The following is an 18,837-nucleotide window of genomic DNA, read 5'->3' on the forward strand; positions in this document are numbered from 1 at the left end:
ATGAAAAAGAACCTTGCAAATACCAGAGTGGGTGCCTGGAGTGATCAAATTTTGGTTCCCAAGTCTTGAATTTTTAAAACTAAATTCATTAAAATGCAGAATTCCTTCATTAATGAATATGAAAATTACATAGGTGATGTCTGGCCTGGTGAGCAGCTGCCAAGTAAAGAGAGTACTCAGTGAAATTTTCAATCCATGATTGAGTTCTGAGTAGGAGTCTTGGCAAAGCGGCCAGACCTCCATGGTTGTTGGTTCCTCAGATTTATTTTTGAAAGGTTCTTTTAATATGAATTTTATTTTATACTGTCTAGCATCTTATACTTATTAACATTTTTCTGTCATTGTGCTTAATGGGATCTGAAACATTTCCATTTCCTGAAAATGGACTGAAAAACAAGGGCACGTCCGTGCACATGCATGTGCGCACCTTCCCCCCCCTCCCCCTGAAACAGCTCTCCATCCCAAAAACACTAGCAAGGAAAATAACTATATGAAAACAAAGGTTTCAAATTTAGGTAGAGAATCATAGAACTGATTTGACACATCATATTTAGATTCTTTAAGTATTCTCTAAGATTAAAAGTGGATTTTTTAAATCAACATTATCTGAGAACCATGGACCAAGCAAAAGGCAAATAAACCCAGATGTTTTCAAAGAAACAGTATTTCAATAATAATGATGAAGTTCCTGCTGCTCCATGGCATTGAAAGGACTGTACCTTATCTTTCCACAATGACTGTCTGCGGTACGCTGACCTAGAAGGTCCTTTCTAGACCTGAATTTCTTTATATAGCTGACAAAGAAATTAATTTGAATAATTTTCAGTCCTATTCATTGTTTCTAAGCATCTTTACAGCATTTGTAGGATGTATGTGAAGGAAAGAGGGAAAATATTCAGTATTTTTTAAAAAATGACCCACAGGCTGCAGCTGGTTATTAATTTTCAGAGAAGAAATAAGCTTATTGCAAGCCATTATGAGTTCGAAGTAAATAGTATCTGGGTTTATTGCTATATCTGTATTTTATGTAATTAATAAAGTTCAGTATGAAAGGCCCTGACTTTTAATAGCTCATTAAGTGAATCTAGCAATGCAAGAAGCTAAACATCATTATTTCCCGCTGAGATGTATTTCTTTAGCACAGACTTGTAAGCATATTTCAGGGATGATTAATAGCGGGACTCAGGCAAGCACTGCTCAAATCTGTTTTTCTTATGAATTCCCTTCTAAACACCATTTCAGATCTCTAAGATTACTATTATGAAACTGCTTTTGTATGAAAGACTAGAATGGGCTAAGATAACTATCTGATTATCACTATTTTTTACAAGTCAAATAATAGCATCATCAGCTGAATAAGGATGCAAGTTACAAATTCTTTGTGCAAATGCTTCTTTACTTTCCAAATTTCGTTTCACTCTTTCTCATTAATATCAGTAAAGGAGATACAGGGGCAGACCCACTGCCATGTGTAACACTCATTACCCCAAGCAAACTCATTCAGGAGGGACACTCCGGCTAAAGAAATGTCAGCCATAAACAACTGCTCTTTAAGTGACTGACTTAATACTTGTTCACAAGCAGCACTGCAGTAACACCTGTTGCAATTATACTACTTAGTATAAAACATACCCACGTTTATCCTAAGGGACCTAACTTCAGCCCAAATTCAACCAACTATTTAACCCGTGGTTCAGACTAATTACTGCACTAAAAGATGATTTTCATCCTGCCTCCAGGCAAGAGTTGCAGTTTGGCTGTGTTATGGGACCAAGTAGCATGGCACAAGGGGAGCCATCGGTCAAACCAAATAGTTAATGCCAGGGACCCAAACTCCACAATACTCACATTTCCAGCGGTTTTACCCTAACCCCACTTCAGTCTGGTTGAGGCACTGAATATCCATCGGCTGCCGCGGCACACGGGGCGTACTTTGGAGCATATCATATCCCCAGCTCAGCTTCAGCTGGAAGGCAGCCCCCAGGCTCACCCTGTGTGGAGAGAACCAAAACACAACCAACCTTACCCACTTTACACTCCGCTGCTACAGGGGCTCTTCTTCCCACATAATTCTTTACCCAGTTTCTTATTTCGTTTTTGACTCACTGGTTTGCCCTTCCAACATATTAGCTCCTCATTGTTGTTCAAGGGAATATTAGCCTTTAAAAGGCATTCAGTGATTGTCTGCCTTTACATTTAGGGTGAAAAATAACAGACCTTTCCCCATGTTGATTAATGATGATTAATTGAGCAATGACATTTTATCCTTCAAGTATTTTTGTACTCGCCGGAACCTGACAGAGTTCAGTATCGTTTAGCTTTGCTTTATCCAAAATTGAATCATGTTCTCAGATGAAAATGCACAGAATCAGGAGATGGCCAAAGTAAGTCACATTAATTGTGGGCTACTTCTTACCCTATTAATGTTAATTCTAATAACCTTTGTGAATAAAAAGGTTTTGAAAGTTTTACCTATTGTTTGCATAGTTTGTGATGAGAATGAATGTTTCTAACACAAATTTTGGGGCCCAGTTTGGCATTTAATTCAGTAGGTTGGCATTGCTTTCAAAGTCAGATTTGACTCATTATCTAAAACTATTTGAGATAGCGTCAAGTTTTGCATTAACTACAGTATTGTGATTATTTCCATGGTACCTTATATTCCTATGTGTTCTGTGGCTAGAGCCTTGATGAGGTACACGATCTTGAGGGGGAATGCGGGCATAAGGCTGCTACTCTTGAAATAAAAGATGTCTAATGAACTAACGTGAGGACCAAAGCTGGTCTTGACTCCTTGGCGTGAACTGCTACGTACGTAGCCCACAGGCAAAGCACAGTTTAGGTTTTAATTAACTTCTGTTCTATCTCAGCCAGTCACTGATGTGGAAGTAGGTGGGTTCTTCAAACGGAAAGGATCCTGCTCTGGAAGCACGTGGATTTGATCCTGATCATGATGGCTTTAAGTAGTGTGAAGAATCCAAAGTGTGGGCGTCGCTGTGACTGCTGTTACGCCTCTTAGCTCAGGTTCTCATGCCTCTAGCGCTGCAGCTCGCAGCCCGATTTCATCTGCTGCTCTTACAGATGTTACTCTTGCCTGTTCATACATCCCTGCATTACGCCAAATAATTAATACCAGTAAAGCACTTAATATCATTATAGGATCAATAATTTTAAGCAGCTTCCCATGTCTTTCAGAGTTCTTGCTGCTTTTTCCTCACATTTAATGTTGCCTTTGAAATCATAATCAATGATGCTTCTTTTCCAATGTCAACATAATCTCCTTTAAATAATCAGTGATTAGAAAAACTTTATCCTAGAGAAGCAGAGTAGCAAAGTTATCTATGCAAATAAAATATATCCCTACAGAAACAGATTTTTACAGGAATATTACCCTAAAATCAGAACTTTCTCAGGAAATGACATCTCATTACACTGTCTGTCTTGGTCAACTTGTCCTGAGTTTCAGCATAAAGCTGGCAGCTCAAGTATTAAAATCAGTCACTATGAATACATCAATCAGCTTTACCAGTCCTACAAAACATCATCCCTGTCTAATATTGTTTAGGCTTATTTGCAGAAAATGTGGAAACCATGATAAACCAAATTGGGCATTTGATTCTTTTTCCAAGCAACTTGATGGAAAATTTTCCCCTTGACTTCAGTACTACAGGATCAAATTCCTTTTCTTTTTTTGCAGTACTGATGGCTTATTTACAGTCAGTATCTCCTGTGCAGACCTCACAAAAAAGGTTCAGGTTAACTCATAAACTGGACATTGCTCCATTTAACAAAGTTCTGTTCATTTTCCCTGAAAATGACTTTTGGGGTGCTATTTCTTTCCTTACAGGTGTATTTTATATTGTTTGTATGGTCCTTGAGTTAAAATTTAACTGATGTTTATTCTATTACCATTTCATGTTCGTGTTTGAAGATCTTAATGAACTGTTGCAAGACTGCCTTACTGGAGGGTTTGCATTGGACTAAATTTGTAAATCAACACTAAAGTTTCTCTGTATTGAAAGACTTTCAGGCAGTGGGTGCAGAGCTGTAATCAGTGAGTTGTTCCCTGGTCTCTCCTGCTTCTAGTCACATTTCTATGTTCTGCTTTTTTTCTTTTCTTTTTTTTTTTTTTTTTTTGGTGTCTGGCAGGTCATAATGTCAGGTGCGATGCAGACAGCTAATGCTCACTGCTGTAAGAACTGACCTCAGCCTAATCTTCATCTGTGAAGTGGTGTGTAATGCTCTTGCTCTTCCAATCATGAAAGGCAACAAATGCTCTTTTATAAATGTTCCCAAGCAGGCAAGAACTCCAGTTCCAGTCGTTTAACTGTTGTTAGTGATAAAAGTGTACTGATTGAAAGGAAACTTTTCTTTTTTTGGTAGCAATAGCATGCTATTTATAGTAAATTGTCTAGAAGGAAAGGAAAAAGGGAATTAAAACCTTTTGACATTGGGTATTTAGCTTTAGGCCCGGGAATGCTTTAACAAAATGTCTTGCAAGGTTTTGGTGGTACTAACACTTAAGCACATGCCTAGCTGTTCTGTTAGTTCTACAGAAATCACTAAGAAATCCTATGATACTCCTATTTATAGGAGCTATAGAGCTAGCTACATGTACAGGTATTTTCTGCATGACTATCTGAGTAGCAGTTGAGTATTTGCATTTCCTTTAAACATATGAAGTAATTAGATATTGTTTGATCATGGACACTTGTCAAAATGTTAGGAATATTAACAATATTTTAAAGTTGAAGGATTTTTTTCCTTGCTTAGGACAAATAAAAACCAGGAGAGTTTTTATGATTGCTGAAAAGAGGCAATTGTTTGGGAAGACCAAACAGCTACATGTCTGAGTTGGAGCTCAGGGTTTCCATTCTTATTATTAATTGACTCACTTTCACTTTATGGGAACAGATAAGGAAACTATTCTTTGTGCTTGCTTGGTCTTAAAGAAATGATAACTCACAAGCATGAGCAGGGAACTGATACACAGTTCACTTCACCTGTTGCCATCAATTCCAGAAAGGAAAATTATATTGTGACTGTTTTCTGCATTAGGTATTCATACGTCTCTGGCCAGGAATGTATCTGAGCAATTGAAAAACTCCCTGGGAATTTACTAATGCCAAGGGAGGGAAAGAAATTCTGATTACTTTGTCAGTTTAGCATTAAAATCTGCCATGGAAAGAACTGAGTCTACATCTCTCAGACCTAGTCTTCCAGCTGTAAGTAAGCCTTCTCCCAGGGGTAGCTGGTTTCTTTTTCCGACTTACAAATACACCTAATCAAAGCTGAAGGATTAACCCAGCCTGCCCTGTTTAAGAAGACAAAGCAATATATGATACGAGCGTCTTACAGAGGATGATGTTAATATGTGAAATAGGCCGGCTTTTTCCCTTCTGTCCTCCAGTTTGAAAGTTATCAGAAACAGTGACTGCAAACAAAGGGAATTCCTACTGTTTCCTCCTATTTTTTTACCGAAAGTGCAGAAACTCCAACTGCAGAGAAACACTTGTTCCCTTCTGCTCCCGTGCCAATCTGCCGTTCTCCAGGACTGGATCCTGTCACATCGTGAAACAACTTGTGAATCAGCGAGGCTGTACCATAACACGGGGAGCAGGAGGTTTAGCAAACAGAAGCTCTCTTTCTCTCCTGCAATTTTCGAGGCTTGTTTCAGCATGTTAGTCTTTATTCAGTACCTCCTATCACTCAGAGAAATTGCCAAAGAGACACTATCACATGGGTAACACTGTATATCGTACCTTTACTGTCGTTTTCAGAGGATAAGGTATAAACATTCAATCAGATGTTGGGAATTGCGGATATGGTATTAAAAAAGCGCCGGTTTTTAACTCTGAGAGGAAGCAAGTACAATTCTGCTGATAAATTGCAGTCATACTTCCCATGCCATGCAATTATTGCGAGTTTTATGGAGTCCAGCTATTGAGTAGCAGTCAAAATGCCACCACATCCACTCATAAATCATTGAATGTTCTTGTGGGGTATTTTCACTGGATTAGCTACAACTACAATTAAAATAGTACTTGACCTGATGTTAAATCAGATTATATTCAAATTCTTGAAGCAATTATCTCAAATACAAATTTTATTGCATGAGCTAGCATACATTTAAAAGATTAGTTAATACCACATCCAGACTGCAATCCTAAGTGACTGAAACAAGAAAAACAAACATATTTTTCTACAACTTCTACAATTAATGATAATACAGTAAGAAAGTTAAAGAACTCTCATTTTCCTTAGAAGTACTTGAAGTCAATGAAGTAGACAAACTTGATTCACTTTAGACTGTATAAATACAGAAAAGGGCAGCATTAATTTTATGAGGCAGTGTTAAAACTCAGCTTGCTGGAAAGTGAACCCATACCCTTACACAGGACAATCTGGATATGCTGCCAGTGACATTGCTGAATTCTTCAGACCATCATCTTAAGCAGTCGTCTCTTAAAAGGAACAGTCATTCCAATTATAATCCCATATTTAATGTATTGCTAGGAGAAAAAGGCTAAGAAAATTATGGTGGATCACTACCATTTACATTTAGAAATGTAAATCCTATTTTACACATGCAGATCCTGACAGATCAAAACACAGATGCCCTCATGCACTGATGAAAACTTAAGACATCAGCTTCCAAATTTAGTACAGGTGTTTGGTTTAAGTGCTTCCAAAAGCCAAATTCTTCTCTTTGTTCTGGCAAACATTTCAATATTAACAGTCATTTAAATCTGGTTACCCCAAACTTTATTTTAAATGCATGTGACCACAGCAAAATAAAGCAGTCTCCGCCTCCTGTTTCAGCTGAAGAAGTTTATAAACTAGTAGGCTTTCAGTAATTAACTTCTTCTATTAATGTAGTTTTAGCAGTTCACTAAGCGCACGGTAAAATGAAATAACATTTTGGTTTGTTTTAGCCAAGAATTTTAGGAGACAGTTTTATTTATATATTCCAGTATGTATTTCCCTTTTTCATAATAACATCATGTTGTTTAGTCATGGTCCAGCCTAAAATCCACTATGATCCTGGGATCTTTTTCTACAGCACCACTGCCTCACCTATTGTTCCTCACCTGGATGTGTGCAGATGCTACCCTGCCACAAAGGCAGTGGCATTGGTGCTCGGTTTTTCTCAGATCCTCTTGATTTCTAAGCCTGCCCTTGAATGTGTTGACAGTTGAGGTGACTGCAAATCTACTGAGTGTAGACTTTACTCTACAACCCAGATAACTGCTGAAATTACTGGAAAGGACATGGCTGAACTAAAACTTTTTGCAATTAGCCCATTTGATACATTTTGACATTGAACCCCCGTTAAACTGGAAAACTGTATTCAGAAAGAGGTTTTAATGTGTGTATGTTGTAATTTCATTTCTACAGCCATGCTACCTTAGTTTCTCCAGTTACCATTGTGATATCAAAGGGGTATTACCAGTACCAAAAGAAGAAAACACATTTTTGAGTTTTCAAATCTAATGCCTTTACTTTCTTGTATATGTTGAATCAAAGACAGCCCTTAGGAGATGTTAGGGCAATTTATCAATTTCTAAAAGGAAGCATGTTAGCTACTGTGTACACAAAGCACCACTAACTATGTAACGAAAAAAAAAATCTATAGATGTGGTTTAAAGAAATGAGTATACATCATTGCCCTCTTGCAGGATTTCAGTCAGGAAACTCTTCAGCCATACAGATTTCATTACCGAAATCAATGAAAACAGCACTTTGTGTAAAAGCTTCTTGCATAGAAACAAAAAGGCAAGCTTAGCTTTCCTTTTGTAATTTTTTTTAAGTACTATTTTTGCTTTGTCACTTTTCTGCATCGTGTCCTCTCTACAGCCTCCCCCGGCTCCCTCTGGTGGTTACCGAAGAAAAACATTGCTTCACTGAGGGCCACATACAAACCCGCAAATTATACACTGATTTCATTAGCATTTCTTGTTCTAAGAATAATTAAGAAACTATAAATTTATGAAAGTATAAGGCTTTGTGTAGCCTACTGTTGTGTAATCTAGATCATAATATGCCTTCTGAGCTAAAAATATTTGAAAAATCCATTAGGATTTTTTTTTCCCCCTCAAATTCTTTTGAGGTTTGAAAGTGAGAAATAGACAATACAACTAACCAATAGGTTAACATCCTATAATATCCTTGTTAATGATCCAAACACAACATCTAAATCCATAATTACAGTTAAGTGACTTTTAATATCTCTCTTTACTCAGGCAAAACTCTCTGATACTCTGGATGTGGCACACTCTCTCTCAGCATTGTTCTCTTCTCCTACCCCAAGTGTGGATGTGGATTTTCTCTTGATCCCAGGGATATTGCAGACTAGCATGGGAGAATTTCTGGCTGAAATCTCAGTAGATACAGCCCTCTTTTGAGCTGATAGCCAGCCAGTTTTAACATTACTATTTACTTTTAAAAGATTTCTAAAAATCTTTCCAGAATCAATATCATGAAAAGTCACCTCCAAAGGCACAAAAAAAGAAGCTATCTATATTTTAAATTAGAGTATCGGTATTAATAATTTTTTATGGTAATTCTTTTTATTAAAACAGAATTATTTGAAATATAAAAAAACACAGGAAATTTTGCACAAGGCAGCCCCAGATCACAGGGCATATGCTTGACAAGTCTATTTTACCTGTATCACCTTTGCAGATGAACAGAATTAAGACTAAGTAATTTCATACTGAGGTCAAGCCTCTAGCACTTCTTGCCCCTTCAGAACTTCTTATGGTTAAAATACCTGTATTACATTTCCAAGAAACAGCAAAGTACAGAGATAATGAAAAATAAAAAAATGAGTGATAAATACATATTTCTTTATGATCACTCTAAGTGGTAAATACTTACATTATGAATGTAATAATGTAGAAACTCTTTGTTCCTCTTGTGTTTACACTTCTTATATCAAAAGTATAAGAAGGACTTACATCTTAGCCAGAAATGTGCAAAAAGTAAAAAACTTTCACTCTTGCTGGATCTGCACACAGTTAGGACACGAGAAAATGCTCAAGACTATTCTCTCCTATCTGCTCTGCAACTCTCATATCTTTTGAGACTTTTTATTCAATTTTAATGGTTTTATCAATTAATCTCCCTACGATACTCTCTCTTCAGCTCATTACTCTAGGAAAAAAACCTTCAGAGAGTCTCATAACCATGTGCCTGGCTGCATATATAAAATCCTTTTATTAAATTATATTTATACATAGATAGATAGCCAGCATTCTCCTGGAGAAACTGGCTGCTCATGGCTTGGACCTGCGTACTCTTCACTGGGTAAAACCTGGCTGGATGGCCGGGCCCAAAGAGTGGTGGTGAATGGAGTTAAATCCAGTTGGCAGCCAGTCACAAGTGTGTGTTCCCCAGGGCTCAGTATTGGGGCCAATTCTGTGTAATATCTTTATCAATGATCTGGACGGAGGGGATCGAGTGCACCCTCAGTAAGTTTGCGGATGACACCAAGTTGGGTGGGACCGTTGATCTGCTCAAGGGTAGGAAGGTTCTACAGAGGGATCTGGACAGGCTGGGTCACTGGGCTGAGGCCAATTGTATGAGGTTCAACAAGGTTCAGTGCCAGGTCCTAGACTTGGGTCACAACAACCCCGTGCAGCGCTACAGGCTTGGGGAAGAGGGGCTGGAAAGCTGCCCGGCAGAAAAGGACCTGGGGGTGCTGGTCGACAGCCGGCTGAATATGAGCCGGCAGTGTGCCCAGGTGGCCAAGAAGGCCAACGGCATCCTGGCCTGTATCGGAAATAGTGTGGCCAGCAGGAGCAGGGAGGTGATCGTCCCCCTGTACTCAGCCCTGGTGAGGCCGCACCTCGAGTCCTGTGTTCAGTTTTGGGCCCCTCACTCCAAGACAGACATTGAGGTGCTGGAGCGTGTCCAGAGAAGGGCAACCAAGTTGGTGAGGGGCCTGGAGCACAAGTCTTATGAGGAGCGGCTGAGGGACCTGGGGCTGTTTAGTCTGGAGAAAAGGAGCCTGAGGGGAGACCTTATCGCTCTCTACAACTGCCTGAAAGGGGGTTGTAGCGAGGTGGGTGCTGGTCTCTTTTCCCAGCTAACAAGTGATAGGACGGGAGGAAATGGCCTCGAGTTGTGCCGGGGGAGGATTGGATATTAGGAAAAATTTCTTCACCAAAAGGGCTGTCAAGCATTGGAACAGGCTGCCCAGGGAAGTGGTTGCGTCACCATCCCTGGAGGTATTTAGAAGATATGTAGATGTGGTGCTTAGGGACGTGGTTTAGTGGTGGACTTGGCAGTGTTAGGTTAACGGTTGGACTCGATGATCTTAAAGGTCCTTTCCAACCTAAATAATTCTATGATAGATAGATAGATGATAGGTAGATACATACATAGATAAAATAGGTAAATAGATTCATTTACACATGTACATATATATATTTGGTACCTACTTCATGGCATCTGCTATATGAAAAGGCTGGGAAGCACCGTGCCTGCTGATGACTGTTCATTTATAGAAATGCCAACATGCCTGAATTGATCAAATGCTGAGAACATGATGTTTTCTGTACTCAAACATGGATATAAATTTTGAAAAGCATGCTGGAGGCTATAATTGGTCTTGAAGTCTCACTGCTGGTGACAGGAGATTAAAAAAAGTAGAAATTCTTAAAATTATTAAAGTTCTCCATAGTCTGTAACTCAAGTGAGCTTTTAAAGTATCCACATTCTTTTTAAGCCATCCTCACACATTTCACAGTAGTATCTCTTCAACACTGAGAAGTTACCTGTTCTCCAAAGTATCCAGAAAAAAAAAAAAAAATGGTCTCAGGTAAATTATGACTTTGTTAGACCAAACCTGTGGAACACCTATGGGCAGCTCAGTACATCACTGCTAACAATGCATCACTGTGCAGGTATATGATTTGCTGATGTACAGTCTCCCTTTCTGATGTTTATGATGGTCAAAGTTTTGTGCATGGGCACGAAACTGGTCTACTGAAAGAAACTTGCGAATGTAATTTCTCTGACCTAATGACTGCACAGAATGCTCTCAGAGCATTTCTACTTCATTTTAAGTCCTTAACAATAGTACATTGTTCTCCACTTTCCACAAATATAGCCAAAGTGTTGCAGAAAATATGTAATGTATTACACAGATTTCGACATGAAATCTTTCTGGTTTAGACATGAGTAATAAATACAAAAAATAAACTATTTATATCACTGTTTTGTCAATGTAAGCAGCCATGAGTTAGTTCGGTATCGGTTGATTCAAGTCAGTCTGTATTACATTGTCCACAGTTTTTTAATTTGATTAGTGATTGTTAAGCAGCTGAGAGAAATGTGAATTTGCTGATTTCTTTTCAACAACCTAACATAGCAAAAATTTCAAGCACTGAAATTTTCCTTTAGAATTTTAACAAGGCCTAGCACAGATTTATCCTAAGACAGTAGAAGTACAAACCTATTCTCTTCAATCATTACTATATAATATTATGCCTCTCTTTGAGCTGTACGTTTTTCAACAGCGCTGCAAAGAACTTGTATAACTGCAAAAATCTTGCTCTTAGAAAAGATCATAATATAAAATAATAGGAAAAATGCAGTAAAACCAAATCCCTGAAGTATTTTTGTTTCATTAATATCAATTTGCATAAGCTCTGCTGAGGATTTAAACAACACTACTCGGGGGTCTCTGCATCTCAGAAGAAATATGTTTTATCTATTGTTTATTTTTTCTACATTGAAAAAATCAGAAGAGTTAGTTCTATCTCCAGAAATCAACTGATAGATACAACTGATAGACAGTGGTCTCGACTACTACGTGCTGGTTTTGGTAAGAATAGCAAAAGAACGTATTCAATGAATAAAGTCATGCTTTCATGACTGAAACAATTTAATGAACATCAGTGTATTCTCATAAAGATAAAATGAGCTACAGATTCACTCTGTATGCATCCTTTGCATATTTTTCTTTTAAAAGTCTTTAATACAAATGTACAGAAAACAATACGAGAAGTAAGACTGGAGTAATAGAAAACTCCTTAGTTTCTGTATCCATACTTTTCTCTTTCTTTCAAGTTTTTTAGTTTTTCCTTAAAGAAAAATAATCAAACACTGGTTACCATAACAAAACTAAAAAGCTTGCATTTTAACCAATATTATCATATTAAATTCTTAAATGAATATGTAAATATAGGCTGGGGTTTTCTTTAATAAATGGCTTTTTATAAAAAGTCAAGACTCAGATACAAGACTGATACAAACTGACAAGGCTTCAGCTGAGCCAAATTATACCAATGATAGATTTCAACCTCAGTGAACCTCAAGGTCAAATATATTGTTAAAAAATAGAAACAGATTCACCAAGTTATGCAAATTCCATAATCTACTGACCTGATGCTGTGACTGACTTAGGTGTTCCTGGACACTTATTTAGTGGGATATAAGTGGAAGCTGAGCATAATTAGCACTCAAAAAAATGTACTTTTTATTCAAAAATAGAAGTTTCAAAGGCTGGCTGCCAGAATGTTTTTAAAAGGAGGAAAAAGAAAAGGAATAGCAAGAAGCCAGCCAACCTAGAATGACTTACTTTGTCTTCTTTTGCTTTTGCTTTTTAGTTTGGTTTAAAACTAAAAAGAAAATAAATATATTAAAAATACCAAAGAAAACACAGGAATAATTTCTCTTCTGACAGATAGCCAGATTTCGTCACTGTCATTAATTAAATATGAAACTGCTCCGGCTGCATGTTGATTTTTACTGTTCACGAGTCCTCAGGGTGAAACACCTCAAAAATAATATCATGAGGGGTTTTGATAACCGAAAGCAGCCGCAGCTTCTTTTGCTCCATGTTAGGGCTGGTGACACAGAGGACCGGGCTGTATGCAGGACTGAAAGGAAAAGTGGGACACCTGAAGACATGCAGTATGCATACTTCACCATTGTGTCTACTTTCAATGCTTCTTTAGGACAGCTTGTATAATCCTCTGAATTCACTAAAAATGATCATTGTACATCAAGGCACATTGCTGTTTTCCCTCCAGGAGGACAAGCGTAGGCAATCTTTGTGTTTTGGATCAACTTTTCCCCTCAAGTCCTTCAGCCAGGTGGACACCTGTGAATCTGAACTGCCTCCAGCAAGGGCTGTGAGTCTTCAAATATTACAAAGTGTCTGCAAAAGGAAATAGAATAAACTGTTTTCCGTATCCATGGATCAGAAAGGAGCAGGCTTAAATTGCTGCGCTAGAAATGTAAGTTAACAATAGCAAACAGCTTTCTGATTGTAAATGTTAGCTGAGCGCTAAAACAGAGTGTCTACAAAGGTGGTGGGATTTCTATCAATGACGTTTTTAAGGATAAACTGGTATTTATGAAGACTGGTTATACATCATTAACCTTTCTTCCTCCTGATTTCTGTATGCCTTCTGAGATGCAGGGCAGGTAGCTTAGGAACTCCTCCAGCAGAACCCTCTTTCACGGTGCTCTTCATGTACTCAGCGAGTCTTGGGAGAAGAGGGAAGGGAAGACGACCTCACCTATATTTTTGGTAAACTTCAAATAAACTCTGAGTAATAACACCTCCCATGAACTCTCAGAACAATGAAAAATAGGGTCAGTCTAATGATCTGGACTCCGAACGAAGCCCTCTCCCAGAGCAAATCAAAACACTGTAAAGCTGTGCCTGATTCAATAAGCACCAACACAGGTAGTTACCAAAATCAATAAAGAAGAAGAGTATGGCTCAATCAAGTTTAAGCTGCCTCCATCCATGGCAATAAAAAAGTTTCACTAATTACCTGAAAGTAAAACCAGTCTCTGTTCTATCAGAAAAAATGATGAGAGCTGGAAAAAAGGATTCACCAAAACCCAGAGAGCTGACAGCAGCACTGAAAACTGGCTTTGGAAGACCTTAAGTTAAGACCTATGGCAACTACTGAATGATTTTTCTATCTTGAGTTTGTCATTTTGATCTCTATATTTTAATGTCCTTTCCTCAAATTCTGACACAGCCGAAGTCATAACAGTAGTAAAGTGATGGCGAGCATACAAACCTGTAAAAGAAAATAGCCTTCTAGTCATCCCCAGAACTTTGTAACTGAAATTGATTTTGTCAGGCTATTTAACTAGAAGGTAGGAAACTTGTTTTGTAAAGCAGTCAGGATCTCTTGGTAATTCTAATAGTAATTCTAATGAAGACTATTAAATCCACCTTAGGGTTTTCTCTTCCTGCCTCACAATTTATATGATGACAGTCTGCCATATAGAATTAAGAGAAATAGTGAACCTGCAGGTTTTGTCTACAAAAAACTTGTTTTTCTTTACTATATCTGCACAAGGCCTTTGCACAGCTATAGAAGTATAGTTGTACCGTTTTCCTAGAAACTATAAATCTCTGCTATATCGGCATCCATATAACGAATTTTTAGTATTCCAAGAGCAATCAAAATCACACTATTTACACAATTTTTGGACACGATACCTACAGAAAAATGGCAATCCCCTCGTATTTTTTTCTTGCGTAGTTGTATTCGGAGCCATCTCCAGGCTCCTCAGCATTGTGGACAAATTGGGTTTTGCTTCCCTCGAACTGGGAAGACCGGGGTCAAGCCAAGGCCAGGATGCTGCTGACACACAAGCCCTTTCTGAGCAGCTACGGAGAAAGCCAAGGTTGCTGCCGCCACGATGGAGGGGAGGCTGGTGGCAGTGGCCACCGCTGGGAAGGAAGCCCCATCTGCTTTCCACGGGCTGCTGTCCTCCTACCCACCCGTTTTCTCTCTTTGCCCAGAGAACTGCCCCGGTGACCAAGGTCCCCAGGGCTAGGCGGTGGGACCCTGGCCTTTTTACTTACATCAGCCTGCTCGCTGCCTTTGGCAATGGCTTTCTTGGCCTGTGTCTGGTGCTGACCCCCCAAAAAAGCAACCTGCAGGCTCCTGGTTGCTTGACCTGCTTCAGCAGCAGTCGTGCTTTCCAAGTTCCTTCCTTCCACTGTGATCCCTTTCAGCATAGATAACTTACTCTGATGTTTCCCGCATGGCTGAGGTGTCTCCTCTAGCCTGCATATCTATTTTCCCTATATAGAAACGTGAAGGTCATTTTACAGAACGTAACCCTTTCTATTTTTGCCCTATACCTCGAACCCGTCAGGTGCTTGTTTCATGAAGCTACTTGAAGGTAGACTAAGTGTCCATTTAAATGACTTCTGCAGACACCGTGCCCGTGACCCGGATGCCTGCTGCACTCTCCTGAGTTTTATAAGACTTGCTCTATTGTGCTATGTATTCCAAGCACTCATCAAAATACTCTTGATTCTGTTACGTCAAGGAAAATCAGGTATTTATGGTCTCTGTTTTAAATAAAACACAGTTGTGTTTTATGCACAGGCAAGTTGCTTCTGCAGCCAACATTGAAAAGCATCTCATGGGGTATTTGTCACAAAACAAGGCAAGTGAAACAAGCACCTCTTTTCAACAACTATAAAGCAAGATCATATTGCTAGACCATGGTGATTAGCTTCTGTCATTTTCACAGAGCAAATTGCTGGGCATTCGATAAAGTATGGGTACATGTTTTCATATATAATTTTTAAGTCATCCCTTTAGAATAGTAATTAAAAGCACTAAATTGTAATCCAAAATACGGATGGGATTTTGAATCCAAAATACAGATGGGATTTTGGAAACTATAGCTTCAAATTTAGTTCTCTGCATTTGGTTGCCTGCATTTTAAAGGCTATTTTAGAACTGATTTTTAAGAACTGGAATAGAGAACTAGGAGGAAAAAAATCAGCATAAATTCTGTGACGGAGAGGCAATAGCTCTCAAATGAATAGGGGCAGATGTTTACTTCTTTCTAAATGTCAGCAAGGAGCAATAAACTTCAGTTTATTAGTGAAACCTCTCCACTATGGAAATCTGAATGCAGTGACAACTATGACCTCAGGGTTACATTATTCCCCAGAATATAAATAAAAGGCGACTTAATGCTTAAAGATAGTTGACTTTTCCATACTAATAACTTTATAGAAGATGAATCACAGGTGGGTTATGAATCACAAACTTTTTTATTTAGCTTTTCAGTGATATTGAACGTTCACATCTGCCTTTAAAATGTAAATTTCTACTTCAGGAACTTGTTGTAAAGAAAAATAATGGGGTACAGTTGATGTGACTATGGCACCTGATCTTGTTTCACAAATAAAGAAAAAAAGTCAGTCTTCAAAATAAGCTTATTTTCAGCCTTGTGTTTTATAAACAAAACATGACCAAATCTGGAGAATATTTTTGCAGCAAAGAAAACTGGTTAATCAGCTAAGGGCTGAGTTGTCAAAAGATTTCTAAAATTTTCAGAGCTACTCATATGCTTTAATATAAGTACACTTTAAATTTTTTCTCTATACTGACACTGGGGTGCTGTTTAGAGGTTTGAACCTCAGCTCCAGCTTCATTTTCACTACGGGGGAAAAAAAAAAAAAAAAAAGAGAGAGAATTTATACAGGGTTTTACTGAAACACTTCTCTGAAGTTGTATGTCCTGTTATACACATTTTATTCCTGTAGAATGATACAATGTATAAAGACATATACCTATGTATAAATTTGTATAATCAGCCTCTGATTTTTGTGCCTCACTTAGTCAATGTATCCTAAAAATGAAAACTGGGACAGTGGGCCTGTAGCTAAGAAGTATAGGAAATCTGTATTAACACATGCATTGTTTATTGTTTCTGAGGTGCTAAGGAAATGTTCATTTTTAAATATAAAAGCACTTCACAGACATTATTTTGATGATATGTTTATTATATATACATTACATAGTAAAAAGGACTTTAGTAGTAATGAATATTTTAAATCAATTTGTTGGATTGTTAAATGATTTCTCTTTCCTGAAACAAAAAAGTAGCAGTGTAAGTCAAAGATTTTTATTATTGAAACCCTATGAAAAATAAGGTACCCAACCACTGGAGTGAGCAAAAGGAAGGACATCCTTCTGATATTTTTTCTCAGTAGTATCTTTCAGATTAAGCCACTGAGGAGTAAACATGTAGGTCTAGACCTAACAGGGTACTTAGGTTCCCAGCTCCTTTATGGATTTCTTCCACCATTTTTCCCATTGATTGCTATGGAAAATCATGGAGCCAAAATACTTTGCTGGAGGTGAGTAATAACATCTGATAAAGATGACTGTGGATCCTGGCCAGAGACAGAAGAAGATTGCATGTAATTTCCTGCTTTTTTTGAAGTTCATAGGCTATTTTAGTTTTGACAAAAGTAGATCTTTTCACGTCAAAAGGTGTTTGGGACTAAATTCAGTAAAACTAGATTCAAGGATATGCGTGAGGCACATGCCTCAGAGATCTCTTTTGCAAAGATAAGAACTTTATTTTCCTAAAGCGTAAGGTAATTTTTTCACTGAATTTTTTTCTCCCGCTTTTTCAATTTGTGTATTTAATTATATAATTATTTGTACTGAATTCATAACAACTTCTCCATTGGAACTGTCTATTGCGTGAAAATTTTACTCAGTCTAGATAACAAGAACAGTGGATTAAAATGTCAACACCTGTTTGTTTACAGTGATCTTAACAGGAACCATGAGCGCTGTCAATGGGGGAACTTTCCTTCACTGCTGTAAAAGCTGAAGCCTGTAGGTCTAACAGAAAAGCTACAATATAGTTGTGTTCTCTGCTTGGTTTGGGTTCCCTCCTCCCCCCCCCCCCCCCCCCCCAGTGCTCAGGAGCAGCCTTACAAGAGCTATACACATAACAGAAAAGCAAAGCTTGAACTGCAAAACTGTCAATTAAACATCTAAGGAAACTAATGGAGTCAACGCTCCCATCCAGATCACTAATGTGATTTTCAGGTTGCTTTCCCTTAAAACTGATTTTGTTTCTGTACTCATTTTTTCCTGCTTACTTGTCTATAAACCAGTCTGATATTCTATATTAATCTATAAAGACTTGTGTTTGTTTTCACAATACACTCAGAGCACTTCCAAAAAGTCCGCAATATCTGATATATTCTAGAAGTGTTTAAGAACGTCCATTCTCAAATACGGCACAGAAATAGAAACTAGTAGGTTTGCATGGTCAACAAACACGTCAACAAAATGACAAGGTGTGCACGTTAGAAAAAAACCCCCACACAAGTCTTTTAGGAATCTTTACTAGTTTATTTCTGCTTAATCCGTTTGTAACTTCTAAACTGAGTTACAACAGACACAGAAAGCAGTTCAATCCCAATAAAAGTTTCTCAGATCTATAGAAACCGAATTGTGCTCTCCCATTGTGTGTTCCTTTGGACATAATGGACCGGACCGTACATAAGTTTAATTAAAATCCAGACCTGCAGAAGTCAATAGCTCTGCAGTCAGCTGATGTGCAGCTGCTGAGATGCCTCGATATAAGAAGCAACGGGAAAGGTAGAAAAAACCCGTCCAACCGCGGAGCGCAAAAGAAACGAACAAAAGGCTCGTTGCCTGCAGCAGCGCATCCCAGCACTTCTGTGCTCGTCCCTTCGGCTCCCACGGGAAAAACGGCTGCAAAACGGGAAAAAGCCGTCCCTCTCCCAGCCTGGACCTTCTTCACCCGTGCGCCCGGCGTGAACCCTCTGTCACACGGGGATTTTTTAACAGGATCCCTAAGGGAAGAGGGATAAAGCGCGACAGAACCAGCCGGAGCTCACCGGCGGGCAATTGGGAACCCACCGGGTCAGAACCCTCCGGCCAATCTGTCTCGTTTCACAAGGGCCGATGTGCCCGTGGGACTGTTTCCACGAACTCGCCCCCACGTTCTGGAGGAAGTTTTGTCTTTCGCCCAGTTTGGCTTCTCAGAACCTCGCCT

Source organism: Accipiter gentilis, chromosome 27 (genome assembly GCF_929443795.1).
Source record: "Accipiter gentilis chromosome 27, bAccGen1.1, whole genome shotgun sequence".
NCBI classification, from domain to species: Eukaryota; Metazoa; Chordata; class Aves; order Accipitriformes; family Accipitridae; genus Astur; species Astur gentilis.